This window comes from Lissotriton helveticus, chromosome 3_1 (assembly GCF_964261635.1).
Source record: "Lissotriton helveticus chromosome 3_1, aLisHel1.1, whole genome shotgun sequence".
Taxonomy (NCBI): domain Eukaryota; kingdom Metazoa; phylum Chordata; class Amphibia; order Caudata; family Salamandridae; genus Lissotriton; species Lissotriton helveticus.
The window spans coordinates 609380503-609404426 of NC_136061.1; positions in this window are offsets into that span (position 1 = coordinate 609380503).

Here is a 23924-nt window from a genome sequence, read left to right on the forward strand (position 1 = left end):
GCGGCGATGAGGGCGGTCTCGGTGCTGTGATTGGCTCGGAAGCCGGTCTGTGAGGGGTCGAGGGATCCATTCGTCTCGAGGAAGGCGGCCATCTGCTTGTTGACGGTCTTCTCGATGACTTTGGCTGGAAATGGGAGGAGCGAGATGGGGCGGTAATTCTTGAGTTCGGTGGGGTCCGCTGTGGGTTTCTTGAGTAGAGCGCTGAGTTCGGCGTGCTTCCAGCACTCAGGGAAGGTGGCGGTGTCGAAGGATGTGTTGATGATGTCTCGCAGGTGGGGTGCGATGACAGCGTCGGCCTTATTGAAGACGTTGTGAGGGCAGGGGTCTGTCGGAGATCCGGAGTGGATGGAGTTCATCGTTTGGATGGTGTCTTCGGTGCTGATCGGGGTCCAGGCGTGGAGGGTGGTGGTGGGGGGTGGTTGTTCGGTCCTGGTGTGCGTTGGTTGGTTGTTGAAACTGTTGTGTATGTCTGCGATCTTGTTGTGGAAGTATGTAGCGAGGGAGTTGCAGAGGTCTTGCGATGGGGTGATGTCGTTGTTTCCTGCGCTGGGGTTGGATAGCTCTTTCACGATGTTGAAGAGTTCCTTGCAGTTGTGTGCGTTGTTGTCCAACCGGTCCTTAAATGCGGTTTTCTTGGCGGCGCGGATCAGCTGGTGGTGCTTCCGGGTGGCCAGCTTGAGGGTGGTCCTGTTGTCCGGTGTAGGTTCCCTTCTCCAGACTTTCTCGAGGGCTCGGCAGTTCTTCTTGGAGCTCTTGAGTTCGTCGGTGAACCACGGGGCTTTCTTGCTGCCGGGTCTGCTGGGCGGGGTCCTTAGCGGGGCGAGCTCGTCCGCGCAGATGCTGATCCACTTTGTGAGGTTGTCGGCAGCCTGGCTGGGGTTCGCTGAGCTGGCAGGAGGGTGCTGGCTCAGGGAGGTGGCGAGCTGGTCTGCTGTGATCTTGTTCCAGCTTCTGCGGGCGGTCTGTTGCTGGTGGTGGTGGGTCGTCGTTCTCTTGAAGGTGAAGTGGACGCAGCTGTGGTCCGTCCATTGAAGCTCTGTGGCGTGGCTGAAGTCGATGTCTGGGCTGGAGGAGAAGACTGCGTCGAGTGTGTGTCCGGCGAGGTGGGTGGGGGTGGACACCAGCTGCTTGAGTCCAAGATTGGCGAGGTTGTCGAGCAGGGAGCTGGTGTTGCGGTCGTTGTTGTTCTCCAGGTGGAAGTTGAGGTCCCCCAGGAGGATGTAGTCGGCGGAGGGGAGGGCGTGCGGGCTGACGAAGTCGGCGATGTCCTCGCTGAATTGTGTGCGTGGTCCCGGGGGTCGGTAGATCAGGGTGCCTCTGAGAGTGGTCTTCGGGTCGGTGTGGATCTGGAAATGCAGGTGTTCGGCGGTGGTCAGGGTGTTGTCGGTGCTGGTTGTGAGCCGGATGGTGTTCCTGTGGATGATGGCGATGCCTCCTCCCATCTGGTTGGCGTTGCGGTCCCTCGGGACGATCTTGTAGCCTTCTGGGATAGCGATGGCGATGTCGGGAGCTGAGGAGGCGTTCATCCAGGTCTCCGTGAGGAAGGCGACGTCAGGGGCTGTGGCGTCTAGGAGGTTCCAGAGTTCGATGGCGTGTCTGTGGACGGAGCGGGTGTTGAGCAGGAAGCACTTGAGGTGGTTGCTGCTGGTGTTCGGCTTGGCGGGTGCTGGTGTGCGGCAGGTCCGGATGCAGGTGAACTTGCAGGCGTGGCAGCTGAAAGGTCCGTGGGTGCGTCGTGGTGAGGCTTGGTGGCATTCTGGGAGTCGGCCCGGGGTTGAGTGCGATGAGGGTGGCGGCGGTGTACGTCAGGCGGGTCGGACGGGGTCTTCGTGGGCCAGGGGTCCTGGCGCTGGTCGCGATCCGGTCGCGGACGGGCGCAGACGGGCTTACCTTTGGCGCGCCTTCGGCGCACAATCGGCGCGCCCGCTGCGCGTGAACGCTGCGCGTTCGCACGGTCGCCATATAAGGCGAAGTGCGCGGGTGGGCGGAGCAGCTGGGAGGCGGGAGCGGGGAGGGAACAGAAGGAAAAAAGGGGCGGGGTCTGCGGTGGTGGCGGGAAGCGGGGAGCGGGGAGGGAAGACGGGGGGCGGCGAGGAGGGCGGGAAACAGAAGGAGGACGCTAACACGGGCAAAAACTATTAACAAAACAAGCACAAATGGAGAACAAAACAAAGCTAACACGGGCAAAAAACTATGACAAAACAAGCACAAATGGAGAACAAAACAAAGCTAACACGGGCAAAAAACTATGACAAAACAAGCACAAATGGAGAACAAAACAAAGCTAACACGGGCAAAGAACTATGACAAAACAAGCACAAATGGCGAACAAAACAGAGCAAAACAAACGACAGCAGGGTCAGCCGGCAGCGAGGCAGGCAGCGAGGCAGAGAGCAAGGAAAGGGGGCACACGCAGCAGCTGGTGGCCGTGCGGCGCGGGGGTGTCCCACAAGTGGGTCACACTTACCTGTGTCGCACGGTCGCCATATAAGGCCAAGTGCGCGGGTGGGCGGAGCAGCTGGGAGGCGGGAGCGGGGAGGGAACAGAAGGAAAAAAGGGGCGGGGTCTGCGGTGGTGGCGGGAAGCGGGGAGCGGGGAGGGAAGACGGGGGGCGGCGAGGAGGGCGGGAAACAGAAGGAGGACGCTAACACGGGCAAAAACTATTAACAAAACAAGCACAAATGGAGAACAAAACAAAGCTAACACGGGCAAAAAACTATGACAAAACAAGCACAAATGGAGAACAAAACAAAGCTAACACGGGCAAAAAACTATGACAAAACAAGTACAAATGGAGAACAAAACAAAGCTAACACGGGCAAAGAACTATGACAAAACAAGCACAAATGGCGAACAAAACAGAGCAAAACAAACGACAGCAGGGTCAGCCGGCAGCGAGGCAGGCAGCGAGGCAGAGAGCAAGGAAAGGGGGCACACGCAGCAGCTGGTGGCCGTGCGGCGCGGGGGTGTCACACCAAACACCACACATGGGGCTAAATGCTTTTTTGCATAAAAAGCTATCTAAAACACTAAAGCATGTTGCTGTGTGCGCTGTATTAACGGTGTATGCTTTTAAATTTTACACTAAATGCATGAAAATGCTATGTTGCACATTGCACATTTTATTTTGCATATTTTCATAAATAATAGAAAAGCTGCTTTACACTAATAGCTTGGATAGGTACACATTTATAGGGGTATTAGTTTGAAGTTGGGAAACATAATGGGCTGATTTACATGAAATTTATATTCTCCTTTGTGTCTGTTTTATTTTTGGGCCTACGATTAAATGGCTGCCTGTGAATCCAGCAAGGCTATGGCTTGCATTAAAAGAAAAGAGAGCATGTGCCTACACCAGCTTGAACTTTGTACATTCTTGTGGTTGTGCCAATGTACCAGTTAGTTAAAATATCCGTCCTACTGCGTATAAATAATGACCTCTCTGTAGGCATGGTTGGCTTTTCTTAGCTCAGCTGGCTTCTTGCTCATTTTGGCTTAGGCTTTGCTTCATTCAAATGGGTTATGTGTATTGCAACTTATATAGCGCACATATCACCCGAAGGCATCAAGGCGCTTGCCTTGGGAACCCGTCCTGGCTTTTCCCTGTGAGATTACCCCTACTGGGTATCCCCAGGGTGAAAGCCAGGCATCCCGCAGTGGGTGGGCCGCCGTAGTGGAGATTAAGCAACTATTGCCCAGAGTTGCAGCGTGGAACCCCATGATTAGAATAGGCACCGAGGCGAGAATTATCGAGTCCATGGACATTTTGGGCTCAGGACCCTGCCGCGGCGGGAATTGAACCCTGGTCCCGGGCCAGACATCTGCATCAGAGTCTGCCGCTCTAATCAGTGAGCCACACTCCTCCACTAGGAGGTACGAGATTGTCATGGGTGCAGCCTTGGGTGTCTGAGGAGAGTCAGGTGGGGGTTCCGTGGTGATTTTTTCTTCCAAAGTCCTGGCACGTCATATTTGGCAGTGCAGGCCACATTCCTTTGAGGCCTTGTGAAGGGCGGGCTGTTTTCCTCTTAGACATAGACAGATGAGAGTGCAGCTGTTTAAGATAGAATTAGATGCTAAACTTTAAGTTTATGCTTTGACTAATTAAGAGGTCTGAAAATATTTATTTGTCTTATCAATTTATTTCTCTTTATGGGAGATTTTTGGCAACTATTTAATTATTGATTAGCCTTGCAAGACTATTTTTTTGTAGAAACTCTTTAAGAATTATGACTGATATTTTGCGCCACATTTTCTTTCCTACATGTAATGCTTATATGCAGACGGCTAGATAGCATCAACCCAGCTGGGTAAGCCAAAAATCGGGATTTCTACTTAAGCCTCACAATGTATATAGTGAGGCGAACAGGGAGGGTCTGGCCTTATCCAACCGATTTTCACCCTTTGTTCCGGGTGGGGGAGATTGACTGACTGGTTGGCCACACCAGTGTGCCTCAATTTATACCACAAAACATACCAAGTGAAGCAGAGAAGACGGGGGAGAGGGTCAAATTGATAAGTTGGAACATTGCAGGGCTACATGCTAAAAGGGAAGATAATGTCTGGTTAAAATTTGTTAAACAGTATGACATTGTAGCCCTACAGGAGACTCGGGATAGAGAGTGTGACTTCTGGGTTACTGGGTACACATCATATTTTGTACCAGCTTGTATCTCGACAGCAGGGAGAGACAGAGGAGGCCTTGTGCTTTTGGTTTCAGTAAATATAGCAGGCACAGCAAAAATGATGGATTCTTTTTCCCCTAATTTCCTAATAGTGGAAGTTTGCCTCCCAGATAACATTAAACTATTACTTATTAATTTTTATAACTCCACGCAAGGTGAGTGCCCAAATGAGCACCTCTCTTCATTGTCAAATTTTTTAACAATATATAAGGAAAATCAAACCACTTTTGTTCACTATATTGTGATGGGGGACTTCAATGCTCATTTATGTAATTTAAACTGCCAATACGGGGATAGCAAAGGTCCAGTTAATCCATATCCCCAACATTTTGAACATAGCTCTAAGGGGGAAGCCTTGGAGGACCTCCTCTCAAATACGGATTTGTACGAGCCTGGGTTTTTTGACAGGAGTGACCGTGTTGTAACATATAGAGCCAGGGATAGTGAATCGATAATAGATTATATATTCTTATCGCCGGGCCTCTTAAGTTTTGTAATTTTTTATAATGCTGTCTTTTCTACCTTCAGTGACCATAATCTGGTAGTATTAGAGCTAGATAATGGTATTTCCTTCTTTAACAAAATAGCCATCCAAGAAGCTGAAATTGATGTAAATGTAAAAGACCAAGGGAGAAGGCTAAAACGGAATAAAGTTACCCCGAAGAATTTTTTAGCACTATATGTACGAAGGTTGGTGCTGAACTTAATATATGGGCTGATCCTTCAAGTAACGGGGTGGACGTAATAGCCTCTTACGAAGCAATATGTCATCAAGTGGATAAAGAGCTTACAGTGAAATCTAGGTTTAAAGAAAACGCTATAAAGGGCTGGTTTGACCATAAATGCTCCAGAGCTCATAACGTACTCTTGAAGGCCCTACAAGACACCTAAGGACAAATTGCAAGTCACACAGCTCAGGAAAGAGTATAAATCCATAGTACAGGCACGAAGAAATGAAATTAACAAGGAGGCCTGGGTAGCGCTGATGGATAAGGCAACTCTGAGGGACAGCTCTAAGTTTTGGACCATCGTTAATAATCCTCTGTTTACTGGTTCAGAGAACTGTAAGTTAGAAGTTAATATCTCAGAGAAGGATTGGCTAAGCCATTTTGAAACAATTTATGGTAGCAATATTGAGAATGAAATCTTTGAGGAGCCTGTTACCGATCCTCCATGGCCGCCATTGACATTTTCTGTAGAAGAGGTTGAGGAGGCAATAGAGGGCACAGCCGGACATAAGGCCCCCGGCCCCGATGGTGTGCCCTCGGACTTGTATAAGGCCAATCCCAAATATTGGGCCAACATTTTAACCAATGTCTTTAACTCATCAGCCGAAACTGGGTCGCCGGTATCATGGTCCCGCTCAATCATCATACCGGTGTTTAAAAAGGGCCAAAGGGGGGATCCCAGGTGCTATAGGCCCATATCTCTATTAGACTCCTCTATTAAAATATTAGAGAAAGTCATCCTAGCCAAAATAGCAGATTGGGTCTCAGAGAAAGACATTTTATCCGAAGGCCCTGTATGGGTTTAGATCTGGCAGAGGAACGGAGGACCAGTGCCTTAATTTACATTTAAATTGCTGCTAAGGGTTCAATCTTCCTGGGATTCATGGATTTGTCCACGGCCTTTGACCTAGTTAATAGGTCAAGGCTGTGGACAATACTCCTGAATCTAGGGATTGATCGGCCATTGGTGTACTTTCTGGCTGAGCTACACAGGGATCTGTATGCTTCAATAAGGATGACACAGGAGGGCAAATGCACTACAAGGTTTAAATCAGGTAGGGGGGTGCGCCAAGGGTGCATATTGGCCCCTATGCTTTTCACCTTATATAAAAATTCCCTAGAAAAAACTCTGGCAAAGGCCACACTTGACATACCGCGTATGGGAGGAACGTCCATCCCAGTACTCCTATACGCGGACGATGCCGTTTTATTGGCAAGGACACCACTGGGTTTACAAAGGCTACTAAACTCCTTTGGGGAGTTTATGAGGTCTCTGGACCTAGTGATTAATAATGGAAAGTCGCATGTCATGTCGATGGGTTTGAGAAAGAACAGTACTAAAACACTTTTTTGTAATGACTGTGCGATTTCTGGAGTGAAAGTTTTCATGTACTTGGGGGTTCAGTTTGATGACAAAGGGACCTGGGTTCCCCAAATTGCCACTAAAGTAAATGATGTTAGAAGATCGTCTGCTGCAATATTAGGCTTTGCTAAGTGCTTAGGGGGTTAACCCTGTGAAGCAATTCTATCTATTTACACAGCAAAAACAATATCAATTGCAAGATATGGGGCCGCAATATGGGGATATAAGCAATCTGAGTCTATTCAGAAGGAGGAGAATACATTTCTTCGTGCCCTCCTAGCCCTTCCCCAATCAACGCCTACCTATGCGGTCCATCTGGAGCTAGGTATGGGGTATATATATCAGATTTAATAAGTATGGCCCCCATTTTACTATGGATCAAAACTTGGTTGAACCCTAACCTTACCCCGAACCACAAGATACTAAGGGACTGCATGAAATTAGAGAAAGCCAAGGAAATTCAGTGGTTGTCTTTTATTAAATCAACAGCTAGGGAATTGGGGCGACCAGAGATCTTCACAAACCCGGAGGGCCTGGAAAAAGCTGACTTACTCTGGGTCAAATCTAACTTCATTAAGATCAGAGAGCAGGAGCGGGAATCAGTACAATTAAGAAAACCTTTGGTAAGGGCCCATTACTTGTTAATTTCGTCCTTATCCATTCAATTGAACCTGACTACTGTAACGATCCCATACCACCGTTGGTTATTGACGAAGTTGCGTTTTAATCACATCCACCTGTTAAAGGATGGTGTAGGCCTGAGGATGCCGCCCCCTGTAAGTGTGACAGCCACTCTCTTCAAGATACAATGCACTTTACCTTTTTTTGTCCCTTCTACACAGGAGTTAGGAAAACGTTTATTTTTCCATTATTAAAAGATAAGGGGTTTGTACAAACTAAGCCAGCACTATATTACTTACAATTAATGGAAAATCCTGTGATCATGTTTAGTGTTGCTAATTTCCTTGTTGCATCTACTCGCTGTAGCAAACTTAGATTGGCGGACTTGCCTGAGCAGCATTATCTGTTGCATTAAGTTATGATGATAGTGATTAATTGATTTTAATGAAATCTTTTTTAAACTGTTTTTTAACTGTTTTTATCATGAATTTATGTAAATCTGGCTTCATTTATTTGTATAGCATACTTTTATGATTTTAATAATTGAATAAAGTGTTTTTTTGATTTGATTGATTTGATTTATATGCAGACTGTAATGTGTTCTGAACTAATGCTATTTCTCCTGTTTTCCAAATTCTGTAACCTTATTGATATTTTACTAATTAAAAAAGGGTCAGAGAAAAAACGTAACTTTTGACTAGAAAATGAAACCCTTTAAAATACTCAACAACTCTCTTTATTGGCTTAAAATAATAATTGCATTTTTGACTGTTCATCTTTATTTAAAGTCTCCTGAAGGAAACACATGGTGTGAAGGGCCCAACACCTTTTCAGCGGTAAAATAGAGGTAGCATGAGGGTTTTGCATTGAGAAATTACCAGAAGAAATTACTGCTCCATCAGTTTTTGGTAATCAGAGGATGGTCATTATTGATTAGTTTGGTGATTGATGATTATTGATTTCACCATCAACTATTCAACTTATGGATCATTGACCTTAGGAGGGAAGTAAAATAATTCCCAAGTTAGATAAAATATCCAAGTCCTGATTCCTGACTCCAATGCTCAGAACCTGAAGACTGGCAAAGCAGAACTGGAAGGTGATTGCAATAAGTGGTGTGAGTATCAATAGGGCTGTGAAATGTTGTTAATGTACTAGGATGTATTTTTGAAGTGTTAAAAATATTAAGGTTGTTTTTTACTGTTGGTGACATTTTACTCATTTTGAATTGATGGTGTTATTGATTATATTGGTAATTTCATAGGACATATTTTTTTGGTTATTGATTACATGTTTAAACTCTTCATGTTAAGTTAGTGTCTTGTTCTATGATGTCTGGAAACACAGGTATGCACACCTGTGGCAGAATCCCGGAAAGGAATAGCGGGTGGTAAATGGAAGCCACACTGCACTGAGGTTACTCGTCTGTTGGAATAGCCCTGAGAAGCTAGGTAGGGCTGGCAGTGTTAAATTAGGGACTATTTTCTGTGTGAGTGATTGATAGCAAAGAGTTCGCTGGTGAAACTTTGGTCTGATATCACCTAGAAAGGGTCACACTGAAGGAGTAGCAGGTTCTTCTGAGCTTGATTGGTAGCAAAAGGGTTCGCTGGTGAAACTTTGGCCTAAGATATATCCTAAAGGATAAGTCCAAAGGAGTAGCAGGTTCTTCTGAGCTTGAGTGAAAGGTAAGCGGAAGGGATTTACCTGTAGTGTTTGAAGAGTAAACGGAAGTTCTTACTTTGAGAAGAGTAAGCGGAGGGTGTTACTCGCAGTGAATATAAATCTATCCTTTATTTAGCACAACAGACAGAGTAGCGAATGTATTTATGTTGTTACTAACAGACTTATTGATTAAGAGAAATATTGCAGTAAGATTTTGTGGAGGGTCAGTGGTAGGAGTAAAACTGACTAAAATTGAGACTGACAGCTTTGGAGAAAAGAAATTGCATTGAACTTTTGCAAAAATGAAAATGTTTGAATGTTTAATGAAGCTGTTAGGAGGTAAAGTGAAACATTTGTTTTTTATTGGTGATGCTCCTGAAGGAACACCTGTGCATTTTATGTCTACCAATTTGGGACAACACACATGTATGTGGGTTCACCAATGGTGCAAGATTACTGAAAAAGAAGGTGCTTTGAGGTTTCCAAAAGATGGTACTTTTGAATTGGAAATTATTGACAAATTAAGAGAAGTGTTATGTGAAATAAAGACACCATCTAAAGCTGCACAATTTGAGGCCTTAAGCCTGTGGGAAAAGACAGCAAGAGAGAAAGCAAGTGAGGATAAGCACCAGATACAGGAGAAGGGAATTAATGCTGACAACGAGCTTCAAATAAATAATGATTCAGGTGATGAAATAAGTGATGCATTGTTAACTGAGTGTCCACCACTTTATGTCATTAGTATAGTTACCCCCAATAAACAGATCTGCAAAGTAAATTCGAGCATATCGATGGCACTGATTAATGCCCGATCGTTAGGGAAACATAGACATGACATCTCAGATTTTACCACAGAAAGAAGCTTGGACATCCTATTCACTACTGAAACATGGATGGACAATACTTCAGACCCTGATATAGTGGTTGCGGTTCCACCAGGATATAGAATTTATCGACAGGATAGACAAAACAAGAAGGGTGGTGGTTTAGCCATAATTGCTCGCAATACCTTGAAGGTGATGCTCTCTGCCATACCTTCACCTTCGTGTGAGGCTATTCACTTCTCGATTCTGCTGACGCCGTCACACAACTTTAAAGGTATTCTCCTGTATAGATCTCCAGGAGCGCGTGCACAATTTCTGTCTAATTTGAACCTATTACTATAATCACTAGCTATGGAGGATTGTTTTACGGTTCTGGGTGATTTAAATTTCCATCTAGAAAAATGTGACGACAGTGAAACACAAGTTTTACTGTCTGATATGGACACCTTGGGGCTACATCAACTGGTCACTTCGACCACACATGAAGCAGGTCACACGCTAGACAGCATTTTTTCTAGTTCCAAAGGGATCTCCCTAGTAGAAACTCTCCCGCTTATTTGGTCTGATCATCCCGCCGTTCTTTGTAAAATTACAATCAAAGAGGCTTTACCAGGCAGACCAAATAACATGTGCCAAACCACCTTTAAGGCCTGGAGTGACTTAAATAATGGAGATTTCAGAGAACTATTAAATAATACCTACCCAATCATAGCAGATGACCCTAACACTGCCATGAGCCAATACACTGACTGGCTAGGCAACGCCATAAAACAACTGGTACCCCAAAAAATCATTTCCAGAAATAGATCGACTCCGTCCGCTCCATGGTTCTCGGAACTGTTAAGAGCGCAAAAACAAATCTGTAGGAATAGGGAGAGGGTCTGGCGTAAACTCTATGACGCAGAAAACAAATCACGGTATAAGGCTTCTCTGGCGAATTATAAAAAAATTATCACCGAGGCGAAAAGAAAATATTTCAGCACCCAAATTGAGACTGCAAAAAACTCAAATAAACAACTATTCGAGGTTTGGTAAACAATTAACCGGGAATACACCTAATTTGGCTCCGCCCCCGTCCCAACTGTTCTGTGACGCATTGGCCGACTTCTTTTATACTAAAGTTAGTGACATCTATGAAGCTTTTGCTGCCAAGGAGGATCCTCTTACTCTTCCCACTCGTCTCATACCATCTGAAAGCTTTCTCTCCCAATTCAAAGAAATAACTGAGCAACAAACCATGGATGTCATTAAATCTATAAAAACAGGATCGGCCTTAGATCCTTGTCCTCCTAAAGTTCTTCAACCCGTAATGGACTTAATAGTTCCTATAGTCACGCAACTCCGTAACAGGATGTTTAACTCAGGGAGCTATCCTAAAGCTCTGAAGAACACTCTCGTAAAGCCGCTTTTAAAAAAGCAGCATTTGGCCATAGACGAGCCGAAAAATTTTAGACCAATAGCCAGTCTCCTGTTTTTGGCCAAGGTAGCCGAGAAAGCGATAAATCAGCAGCTGTCCGAGTACCTGGAGGAACATCAACTATTGGACAACACCCAGTTTGGCTTCCGAAAATACCATGGAACAGAAACTGCCCTTATTAAAGCCGCCAATGACATCAGGGTCATTAGAGACCAAGGGGGCACAGCAGTACTTGTACTGCTGGATCTCTCTGCGGCTTTCGACACGGTCAATCATTCCATTTTGATCGACCGTGTCGGAAGGATGGGCATTCAATCGAGAGCCTTAAGCCTACTAGCATCTTTTTTGTCCGGCAGAACTCAGACAGTTACGCTTGGGCCATTTCAATCAGCTGAGTTGACATTACCTTGCGGGGTTCCACAAGGCTCATCCCTGAGTCCGACACTTTTCAATATCTATGTGTCGGGCCTTAGTGGAGTCATCAAGCATTATGGGATGGGCCTTACCTCTTATGCTGATGACACCCAGCTAGTCCTCGCCATTAACAACGACGGGGAAGAGGTAGCGGAGCGTTTTCAGCAGGGTCTGCAAGCAATAGGAGAATGGATGTCCTCAAGCTGTTGGAAATTGAACTCTGAGAAGACCGAGGTGGTTATCTTCGGAAAACTTCCGTTTGGTCACCTGCATCATTTGGAACCTTGCCCAACCCTGTCTCAAAGGTCAGAAATTTGGGAGTTATGTTTGACGAACATCTCAACTTCTCCGCTCATGCTAACCAGACAGCAGCTACAGCTTTCTACAAATTAAAAATGATAAAACAAATTCTGCCATTCCTGCCTGATAATGCAGGCAAAACTTTGGTTAGCACTTTGGTACTATCCTCACTTGACTACTACAACGGGCTTTTTGCCAATGCTCAAGTGAGGGTAGTTAACAAAATGCAATCACTCCAAAACACTGCAGCGAGAGTATTATCCAAAACACCCAAATTCAATTCTATTGCTCACATCATTCAGAACTACCACTGGCTACCAATAAAAAAGCGTATAAAATTCAAAACATTATGTCTGGTGTTTAAAGCACTGCATCAACCTGGCCCGCAGTTTCTTAGGAGTCAATTCCAACTTTATCTCCCGGCAAGGCAACTAAGATCTGCGACCTTGCTCCAATTAACGGTGCCGCGTACCAGGACTGTCAACTGGGGTGACAGACGTTTCCCAGTCGCGGCAGCTAGACTGTGGAACTCACTCCCGCTTCCAATCAGACAAAGCAACTCCCTCTACGCATTTCGGAAAGATGTGAAAACTTGGCTATTTGCCCAGTAAATCTTGTCGTAACCACATGGGAAGAGATATGAGTTAAGTTTTTAGCGCCAAGACGCCCTCGGGCAAACGTTCGCGCTTAATAAATTGCAAAAATAAATAAAATAAAATATGTGGTTCCCATTAAAAATACTGAAAACAGTGCACCAGTAAGTAGTACAGTGGCTACTGCTTCTGTTGAACAGGCAGACAAACAGATTGAGAGAACTGTGCAGACATTTTATATTGACCCATTACCTGTTGATTCAGCACTGACAGTGATACCTCCAGGTGTTACTGCTTTAAATGTGCCTGATTCAGTCCAAGAATTGCAAACTGCAGATGCACAGATAATGCCTAGAAAAATTATGACTGTCACAATTAATATGGTCCCTACTGAAAAGGTTGAAAGAGCTGCAGAAAGAGTGATTATGGCAGGGTTTATTTCAGAAACTCAGAATTCACAGATTATTGAACAGAAATTACCCCAAGCACTGAAAGGTGAGGGAAAATTGGCCTACAGCTCAGGATAAAATAAATATATTTGAAAATGGGATTTTTCAAACCTGCTTTGAGGAAGCAGCAGTGATTAAAAAGATAGAAAGCATGGGAGAACATATTAACACAGACCCTGAAAAAGAGAGACAGGTTAGTGTTTTAAATTCAGCATGTGAACATGAAGAAATTAACAGTCCTTGCTGTTTAAATAATGATAATATGAACCTGTGTCAGGAAAAATAATTAATTTCCCTGAGTAAGGAAACAGCTGCATGTGCATTAACTACACATAATGGACTGACAGATTTGGCTCAAAAATATGAAACTGATGCTTCAGGAAGTTTTGCATTTCAGAAAGGTTTTAGGGTACACATGGATGATGAAGCAAATGAGAAAATGTGTTCTTCAGGAATGCATTTGCACATTGCAGAAATAATAAAATATGTCTTTAAATGCAATGGGCTTGAGCAATTAGGAGACAAGTGGGCATGAAAACACGAGAAGAAAAAGAAACCACCAGACCTAGCAAGGAAACTGGATAAAGAAAAGAAGCCACCAGATATAGTTGAGAAAAATATTAAGCAGAATGAGGGAGAAGCTTTTGCTTACTCATTGAGAGAAAAGGTGGGAGAAATGTATGTGCATATGCCATAGAATAAAAGTGAACTTGCAGCATTTCTGAACACAATCCCACAATTGAGAGACAAATGTATGCTGTGGTACCCACATGTAGATGGATTTGATGAAATATTAAAAGAGTTGTGCATTCATTTGGAAATGTTCTTTTACATTGACATGCAGACTGAATTGTGGTTTGAATCTAAAGTTGTTGTTCAAGGGCCAGGTGAGGAGACAATGAAAAGGGTTTGCATGAATGCACCATCATTTTCTGTTGTTATGGAGAAAAACATAGCAGAGATTACTTTCCTGAAGGGCAGAGTGCCAGCAAAGGATGTTGATTGGGTACAGATTAAAAGAACACAGGATGGAAGTAAAAGTGTTTTGATTTGTGCAGATTCAGGTATGGATGTTGTACTGCTGGAAGATGTGTCCTTTTGCCATCTTTTTAACAGATTTGAGCATTGGAAGAAGAAATATAAATTTAAACATGATGCACAAAAACATGGAGAAATGCAGATGCAAGATATGCCAGCTAAGCAAATGCAAATGTCAGTTCAGAAACAGGTACCCTTGGCAGGAATTTTTCAAGCACAGATGGTCCCACAAAATATGGAAAAGGCTAAAGTTAATTTAAATAAGGCGTCCAGAGCAAATGTGAATTATTTCCAGAGACAAAATCAAAACCCAGTCAAACAGGTTGCTGTGTTTGAAAATGAGAGTTTTAACCCTCACAATTCTGAATTTACCAAATCCATTGTGAAGGCAGTGGAAAGTCCAGATTTAGTAGCAGGAGTTTTAAACAAAGAAATTACAAACCCAGTGTTAGAAGAATTTGAAGCAAAAATAGGCCCATTTGAGGAAAATTGCAAAACTGTTGTCTGTGGCTCAGGCCTACCAGGAAAACAATTATTTTGCAAATTAAGCCGCTCAGATTACTGTACATCAGATAATGTTATTTTTCAGATTCCTGATGAGGATGTACATTTTAAAATGGCCCAACAAGGGACAGCTGTAGCATTATTTTCAGAAAAGACAGTTGAAAAATCACCTTCTGATTTGGAAAAAATAATAAACACAGAAATAGGAGAGTTCACGGAGAAGGATGTCAGATTATTAAAATGTGCAGAACATGTCTTATTAAAATTAGAACCAAATGACATGTATTCAAGAACACCATCAGTTGCAGGAATTTTACCAATAAAAGGATTTTTGATGGAATTGAATGGAAGTTTGTGTAACTTTCTGATCACAGTCTCACAGAAAATAAATGAAAAGAACAGAAAAGTGCAGGAGATTAAAAGCATATTTTTTCCATGTTGTCCAGTGGTACCGAATCCAGCCAATATATTGTTTCACATTCTATGTGCTGAAGAATGGCTTACTTTTATTGATTTTTGCCAAGTTCATGTCACTGTGCCATTGCATAAAAATAGTCAGGAGTACTGTCAAAAAGAAGATGAATGTCTGGGACACAAAATTGGAAAGGGAGATAGAAAGGTGTCACCAGAGAGGGTGGAAATGATTTCCAAGAAAAATCCACCTCAAATTGAGAAAGAAGTCAGGACGTTTTTGGGAATGGTTAGCTGCTGTAGAGAGTGGTTACTAAACCTTTCCCTAGTGGCTCAGCCTTTACTGAGGCTGACACACAAGGGTATGTCTGATCCGCTTCCATTGGACAACAATTGCACAAAAGCATTCCTAGAGTTGAAAGAGAAAGAATGTTGCGCCCCAGCACTAGGAATGAAAGTTTATTTGAAAGAAAATACACCAATTTGCAGTGAGAGGGAGGGCTGCACTCTCTCATTGCCTATTGAAAAAGATGATGTCTGTGATGTATTGCCCAATGACCTTTGACCCTAACTTCACAGAAATGTCAGCAAATGAATTGGATTGTGATGAAACTGAATATGATTGTCTAAATATCATGAAAATATGCATAAAGCCAAATTCAGACTTTAAGGATGAACGTCTGAGTCAGCCCAACAATGTCCATTTTGTAGATGGCCCATGCTTGACAGGTTACACATTAAAAGCAGCACATGCTGTGCTCCTTATACATTATGTGGTCAAAGCTTCATGGCTTTTAGTAGTTACCCCAGCCCAAAATTCGAAATTGATTGCCCTCGCCATAACATGCAGTATATCTGCTAAATTAGAAGTCACTGTTGTCATGGGAGAGAGAAATGCTAATTCAGTTGCACAAAATTGTGTTCTGTTAGCATATACATTCAAAGAAATCTTCACAGTTGAATTAAAAGAGGCTCAAGAAAATGTTTCAGAAGCAGAACAACAGGGTTGTATCAGAACTGTTTTTGAGAAAAATGAAAACTGCATAGTGGCAAATGTGTTATTGCAAAGACTGATGCCCAGGTATAGATTGTCAGTTTCTCTGAAATCAGAACATAATGAAGTCTTAAAGATAATGAGTGCAGAACAACAGATTGGACAAGGAATGGATTGTAGCTACCTGCCTGAAGTATCAAGCATAATAAAGCAACACAATGGCAGCACAGAGTTACCTTTTGCAAAAGACTGTGTTTCAGCATCACCAAAGTGGCTTAAAATGCATATGCAAATGCACTTGTTGAAAAAACTGATGAGAACACTAGCCATTGCTGTGTAAGTCTAGTTAATGTACAGTGTGCAGTTTTTTACCAGATTGCAGCTGCTACACAAGATCTGCATGATGGATGGTGCAACAACTTTGATCTGAGAGATGCTGTGGTGAAACATCTGAATCTGTTCAAAGTGAAAATAAGAGTGAAAGGCCTAGGTTGAAAAAGTGCAAAGGGTTGATGGTGCTCTGTCAGGGTTGTCCAGCACCTAAGTAGTCTAATTTGCATGGAAAAGTACAGAATGCCACACTGTATGAGCCATTCTGATGGCAAGCTGATGACAAAGAGCAAAGAAATGCTGAATTCTCTTTTTATTATTTTAGTTACTTATTTTAAAGAAGACTTATGGCCAGATGTAGGTAATTTTTATTTACCGACCTCTTAAATACCGAGTCATACCGACTCGGTATTTAAGAGGTCGGAAAATAAAAATACCGAGATGTAGGTAATTGCAGATGTGCAATTACCGAATCGGAAACAGTCGGTAATTTCCGATGTGGTAAATACCGACCAGTCAATGCCCATGCATTCCTATGGGCTTTGAAGCCCATAGGATTGATTGGGCATATACCGGTCGGTATTTACCACATCGGAAAATACCGACTGTCACAAGGGTGCAGGGGGTGTCACTTTGACACCCTCTGGCACCCCCAAAAGAGGCTTGGGTGCCATGTGGCAGGCATACCTGCCCTAAGGGCAGGTCTGCCTGTCATATGGCATAGGTGTGCATGCACACATGTGCATGCACACCAGAAACGGTATTTTACCATCAAGTAGTATTTGATGGTAAAATACCGATGTTGTACTGCTTGTGGGACTCAGAAGAGTCCCACCTACATACCAATTGTCCGGAATCAGTAATGATACCGACTCGGTATTTTACATACTCGGTAAATTTACCTACCGGTAAATTTACCGAGTCTGTAAATTACAGGGACCTACATGTCAAATTGCTTTTACCGGGTGGTAACGGCCGAATTCGGCCGTTACCACCCGGTAAAAGCCTACCTACATCTGGCCCTAACTGTTCCAAGAAGCTACTTACATAACTCTGGACTAAAATATTTGAGCTTGGCTATATATGATCTAATTACAGAGGACTTGTGTTTGCCTTAGAAATAGAAGTAAAATTGTTATATGCTCAGCTTTTGCAATAAAAAAAAAAGAAATTGTCACTATTGAAACTAAATATCTGTGATGTATTATAAATCATTTTATTATGATTTGAATCATCAGAAGGGTGGATTGATGGAGCAGATTTCATCTGCAGTCAGGCATTGTTTATTTTTGTGCTTCAGACAGACTGCATTTAAATTGCCACGCACATTTTGGTGCAAGTTAAAACACATGGCCCATGAAAAATATGAAAGTAAGGCCTAGTCAGTCTGAAATGCTTGTGCTGAATTAACATGTGTTTTTGCAGTGTAGAGAAAAGTGGCCTTTTTAGCTTTGAAGATTAATAGAATTTGTTTCTCTCTTCCCAGCTCATCCTTGTAATCTAAATTCACTATTCCTATCTTAAAAGACTTTGGCTTGTTGCATATTTGGATAAATATTTTCAGTTAATAACACCTCTTTTTATAATGTGTGTGAATTAATAATGCACCAAACACCACACATGGGGCTAAATGCTTTTTTGCATAAAAAATTATCTAAAACACTAAAGCATGTTGCTGTGTGCGCTGTATTAACGGTGTGTGCTTTTAAATTTTACACTAAATGCATGAAAATGCTATGTTGCACATTAGGAGGTCTTAATCAAGCAGCAAGCAGCACTTACCAGGTGGAAGCTCCGGCCGTGAGGGAAACGGCGGCGGGGCAGCGCAGCAGTGTTTCCAGCGCAGTGAGGGGAACGGTTGTAACCAACTACAATACCCAGGTGCCCCCGCAGCAGTACACCGGCGCACCGGTGACGCTACAGCCAGTGCCCGGAGACGCTACTTAACATCAGACCCCCTACCCTCTCAGCCGCTGAGGATATACGGAAGGCGCAGAGTGACGGAACTGAGGATACAACTATGCAAAAGCAAACGCATAAGCGCAGGCGGGTTAAGAAAGCACATAAAAGACTTATTAAATCTTTTGCACTTGTACGCCGTGACATTGTTAGCAGGCACCTTGTGGCTCAAGTGGTGGAGGAACTGTTTACTGCAAGGTTGGAGCCTGCCCTAATAGCTATTGGTAAAGACATTGTAGATACACTAAATAAGTGTGTGGCGGGTTTGCTTAATAAATGCAAAAATATCGATCAATTCATCACTCAGCAGAGAGTCAATAACTGTTGCTCCACCCAGATAAAGGTTCCCCAAGGTGATATTCTGAGGGCGACAACCCCCCAAAAGGCTTCACAGGCTCTAAGGGTAACCAGGGAAATTACCCCCAACCATACAGTATGTAGCCAAGCTAGCTCGGCAAATAATAGAAAAGAATGGTCTTGGGCTCAATGTCCACGGACTTGATAATTCTCGCCTTGGTGCCTACTCTAATCATGGGTCCCACTCTGCAACTCTGGGCAATAGCTTGCTTAATCTCCACAACGGCCCTGAAAGCGCTAGGATGCCTGGCCTCACCTTGGGGGTGCCCAGTAGGGGACATCTCACAGGGAAAGCCAGGAAGGGTTCCACAGCGGTATAAAGCGCCAGGATGCCTGAAAGGTGATAGTGCGCTTTACAAGTATACATACATTTAAATTTACATTTACAATACAACGTGGAGCAAATAACACTAATACTACAGCTTTGCCCCACGTAAGACAGGGGAATATGCACGGTCCTATCTTGGACTTACCACCAGCAGCGGCACCTTTTGTAGCCGTCTTTACGGGGGTCCCTCCAGTGGAAGAAGACGCTTATGAATCCACACACGACCTTATGAGGATAGCTGGGCGCTGGTGCGAAGAGCATAGTAGCGGGGGCTTAGATGTTTCTAAAGCCATTATTATGGCAAGAAGAGTTGCCTGGATAGGGCGTTGTCCAAAACTTATTTCTGGGGATTGTGTGGTGGTGAATTTTAACTCACGTATAATAGCGGATAGATTATTCAAGGATGCCTCTGATTTAGACAATACAGGCATACGACCAGTCCCCTTAGGCTATTTTTACCCGCCACGTAGGCCCATCCGACATTCTCCCCAAGGTAATCCCTTAGTGAAGGCTCAATATGCTTACCCTTCACACAGACCCACAAGAAGTGATTCCTATATCCGGCATAGGGAAGTGCGAGGAACAATACAAAGGTCGGAAATAGTTCCCCCAGCCCAAATTGTTGTTAGATCTCCCCCTACTTGGGTAGATATGGACATAGGGGTTTCAAATCGCTTTTCCCCGCTGTCACATCTGGACCAAAACGATTGACATGAACTGCCGATGCAACGTCAGGGGGATATAGAGGAGGGTCGCAAAGCCACGGCATCTTGTAAATGTCTCAGCTGGAACGTGGCAGGGGTCAGATCCAAGATACAGGTTGAACTCTGGGTAAAGTTTTTAAAGCTTCACAGCATTATCGCCCTACAGGAAACGTGGGATGTTAGCATTAGCTTCAATATGGATGGGTTTACAAGTTTTGTTGTTCCGGCGGTGGGAGGACAGCTAGGTAGACCGAAGGGTGGATTACTCTTCTTAATTGCTCTAAATGTTAAAGGTGTCTTTGGAAAGTTGGAACTAGAAACCCCCAACATTCTGATACTTGAGTGGAGTTGTCCAAACTCACAAAAGTATCTTTTAATACATTTTTATAACTCCATAGCCGGTTCACATTGTAATGAACATATAGGCATTTTGGAAAATTCTTTGTCAGCACATAGATTTAAACAAAACACACCATTCGAGTTAATTTTAATGGGAGATTTCAATATACACCCATGCAATTGGGAGTGTAACATGGGTGAGCCCTGTGGTCCACCTATGGCAGTGGTTCCCCACTTTGAACACAGTTTCCAGGGTGAGTCCCTCGAAGAATTTGTAGCAACTTTCAACCTTTTTGAACCAGGTGGTCAGGTAGGGTTGGAAAGAGTTCCCACATTTGTGGGAAGAGGGTCCTCTACAATCATTGATTATATTTTTATCTTATCTGGGTTATTAGGTAAGGTCCGATTGTACAGGATGGAACTCTCACCATTCAGTGACCATAACCCAATCATACTGGAGCTGGATGTGGGGGTTTGGAGCAGCTCAAATGAGCTGGTAAGGGGGGGCTGGAAACGCTGGTCACATCAGACCAGGGAAGAATAAAATGGGAGAGAGTTCTAACGGCGGTTTTTATGGAGGAACCGGCTTTAGAGGCCGATATAAAATTGGAGATCTGCCTAGATAGCATGGCTCCCAGCTCAGAGATCATTGGGGCATATGAAGAAATCTGTGGTCAGATTTCCAAGAAGTTAGAGTCAGAGTCCAAAAGAATCCAGAAAAAGGAGTATAAATGGTTTGATAGCAGCTGCACAAAGGCCCATGGAGCCCTGATACAAGCCTTAAAATCTAAACCCAGGGATAGGATCTTGGTTGCAAATGCCCGTAAATTATACAAATTAGCCATAGTCGCGCGAAAAAATCACCTCAGGGAGGAAGCATGGGGGAACCTCCTCGCCACCGAGGTACTGCGAGACAGTAAGAAATTGTGGTCAATTATAAACGGAGGACGACGGCGGGACAACAAGTACAAGGCAGGCACTGACCAGAAAGACTGGTCATCCCCTTACCGCTTCCCTCCAGGAAGCCTTGGCTAATAACCCAAAGCGTATGCATGAGAAGGGAATCCCCCTCTCACATATAGAAAAACGCCTTAGTGAGTGTATCACATAGTCTGTACCACAACACTAAGGGGGTCATTAGGATGGCGGATTTCCCGCATACTCCGGGCCGGCGGAAGCCACCGCCGGCCCGGAGTATGCGGGAAATCCGCCGAGGAGGCCTGAAAGACCCACCGCCAAATCAGGATGGCTGGTGGGTCTCCCAATCCGTCCGCCGCTTTTCCGCCGCGGTCGGAAGGCGACCACGGCGGAAAAGCAATAACATGGCTGGCGGTGTCTATCAGACACCGCCAGCCATATTAGGATGCAGGGTGAGTCATGCTTTTCCGCGGCGGCTTTTCCGCCGTGGAAAAGCATACGGACAGTCACTTTGGGGGCCCGTTGCGGGCCCCCTGGGTGAAGGTTGCGTGGGGGGTGCACATTGGGGGTACCTATGGTACCCCCCTGCCCTTGCGTGCACGAAGCGGCAGGCACTGCGCGGTGCCTGCCGCTTTGTGCATGCAAATGCACACCTTTCGTTTTTTGCATTGCGGCGGATGCTGCTTCAAGCAGCATCCGCCGCAATGTAAAACATACAGGATGTGACCGCCAGGGTGGCGGTCACATCCTAATTGCTATGGAGGGACCGCCGCTGCCCCTGCGGACGGTCCCTCCAACTCAGGGGTGGCGGACGGACGCAAGTCCGTCCGCCATCCTAATCGGCCCCTAAGTCTGTTTTATTTCACCACACCTTTTAAAAAACGGTCCTGAGGAAAGCTTGAATACTCTAAGGCACTGGCTGAAACATGTCGACCATCTGAAGGACGCAGGGAGCAGTAACTCGCCACCCTTACGCGTCCTGTAGCCTTACTTTTAACCGCTGGTGACGGCCCAGTTATTAAAATTTAATTTACCCTCGGGTACCGGGACCACCACCAAGCCGTTTTAAATCACAACTCACTCAACCTCACTCACTGCACTCTCAGCAATATACCAGCTCCGCTGTAATCAGGCGTCGTAGGACACCCGGGACATACTAGGTGTCTCTGGGTGGGCCCGATGATGAAGCATGCCTCCAACTAGGTTGGTGGGTGAGGGCTTCATGAATACACCAACAAGGTGCCCGTGACAGAACTAATTAGAGTACTGCAACACTTTGGTCAACTTAAGCTAGTTCTCTTTGATTAATCACATATAAACCCTCGGGGACTCGGACTAGCTATCTAGTCCTCTCTCTCCCTCTTGTTACACGCAATTATAAACGAACCCTTCCTTTCTGATCAAGATAATGCGGATATGGACTGCGTTATCCCTGATGAAGGGTGGGTTGACCATTTTAGTGAAATTTACGGTGGAGAACACAGGGATGTATTGGCTAACTATAACATGGAACTCGAACATGCAGGTGTAGGAACATTAACATTTATGCTCAGCGAGGTAGAGAAAGCTATAAAAGAAATGTCGGATAAAAAGGCACCGAGACCCAACGGGGTCCCAGCAGACCTGTATTGTTCCCATCCAGGCTTTTGGGCAAAGATCCTAACCAACGTTTTTAATCCCTCCAGTACAGCGGGATTCCTGGCATCCTGGTCCAGATCTACTATAGTCCAAATTTTTAAAAAAGGGGACAGAGGGGACCCGGCTGGTTACAGGCCAATCTCCCTCCTGGACTCTGCAGTGAAAATTCTTGGCAGAGTGATCTTATATAGGTTGAGGGATTGGCTTGAGGGCAAGGGGGTCCTCCAATTTACAATATGGTTTTAGAGAACGAAGGGGTACCCTTGACCAATGCCTAAACCTACACCTCCTCATTAATAAGTACACTAGAGCAAAGGAGGGCAATTTTTATATGGGTTTTATGGACGTCTCGTCCGCATTTGACCTAGTCAATCGATCAAAATTGTGGGCTATTTTGCTTAAAATAGAACTGGACCCCCCACTTGTTAACTTTTTAAGTGATTTGCACAGGGAACTTCTACCCGCAGTTAGGGTGACTAGAGAGGGTCGGTGTACCAATCATTTTAAATCCAGAAGGGGAGTGAGAAAGGGCTGCATCCTGGCCCCTCTCCTGTTTAAGTTATATATTAACAATTTGGAGAAATCACTAGAGGTGGTTACACAGGATGTGCCCTGTATAGGGGAATTGGTTATTCCGGTCCTCCTATACGCGGACAATGCGTTTTTACTTTCACGTACTGGCATAGGGCTCCAGAGGCTGCTGGACAAATTCGGCAGCTTTATGGATACCCTTCACCTAAAAGTAAATGCCAAAAAATCGCATGTTATGGTGGCAGGGTCCAGTAGGAGGAAGGTTAAGACAAAACCCTTTACCTGTAATGGTTCCGTACTATCAAGAGTCCCAGTCTTTAACTAACTTGGGGTCCTATTTGACGACAAAGGGACCTGGAGACCCCAACACAAGTTGAAAAGCAACATTGTAGCTAGGTCAACAGTGGCTCTCTTGGGGTTTTGTAAGCGGCTTGGTGGGAGACCAATGGAAGCAATACTAAAGATATACAAATCCAAATGTTTGGCCATTGCTTCCTATGGCGCCTCTTTATGGGGGTATACGCCAACACCCAAGATACAATTGGTGGAAAATAGGTTCCTTAGATCTCTATTGTCAGTTCCCCAATCGACCCCCACCTATTCCCTACTCACTGAACTCGGACTGGGGTTTATTTCAGATTCTTTACAATTGGCACCATTGATCGCCTGGGCAAATATATGGCTCAATGATGAACTTACCCTAAATCACTTAATACTGGGGGATTGTCTTAAACTGGATTTGGCAAGCAGGATTCCCTGGCTGATGCACGTTAGAGCGGCGTGCATCAAACTAGGACGTCCTGAATTGTTCTTATCCCCA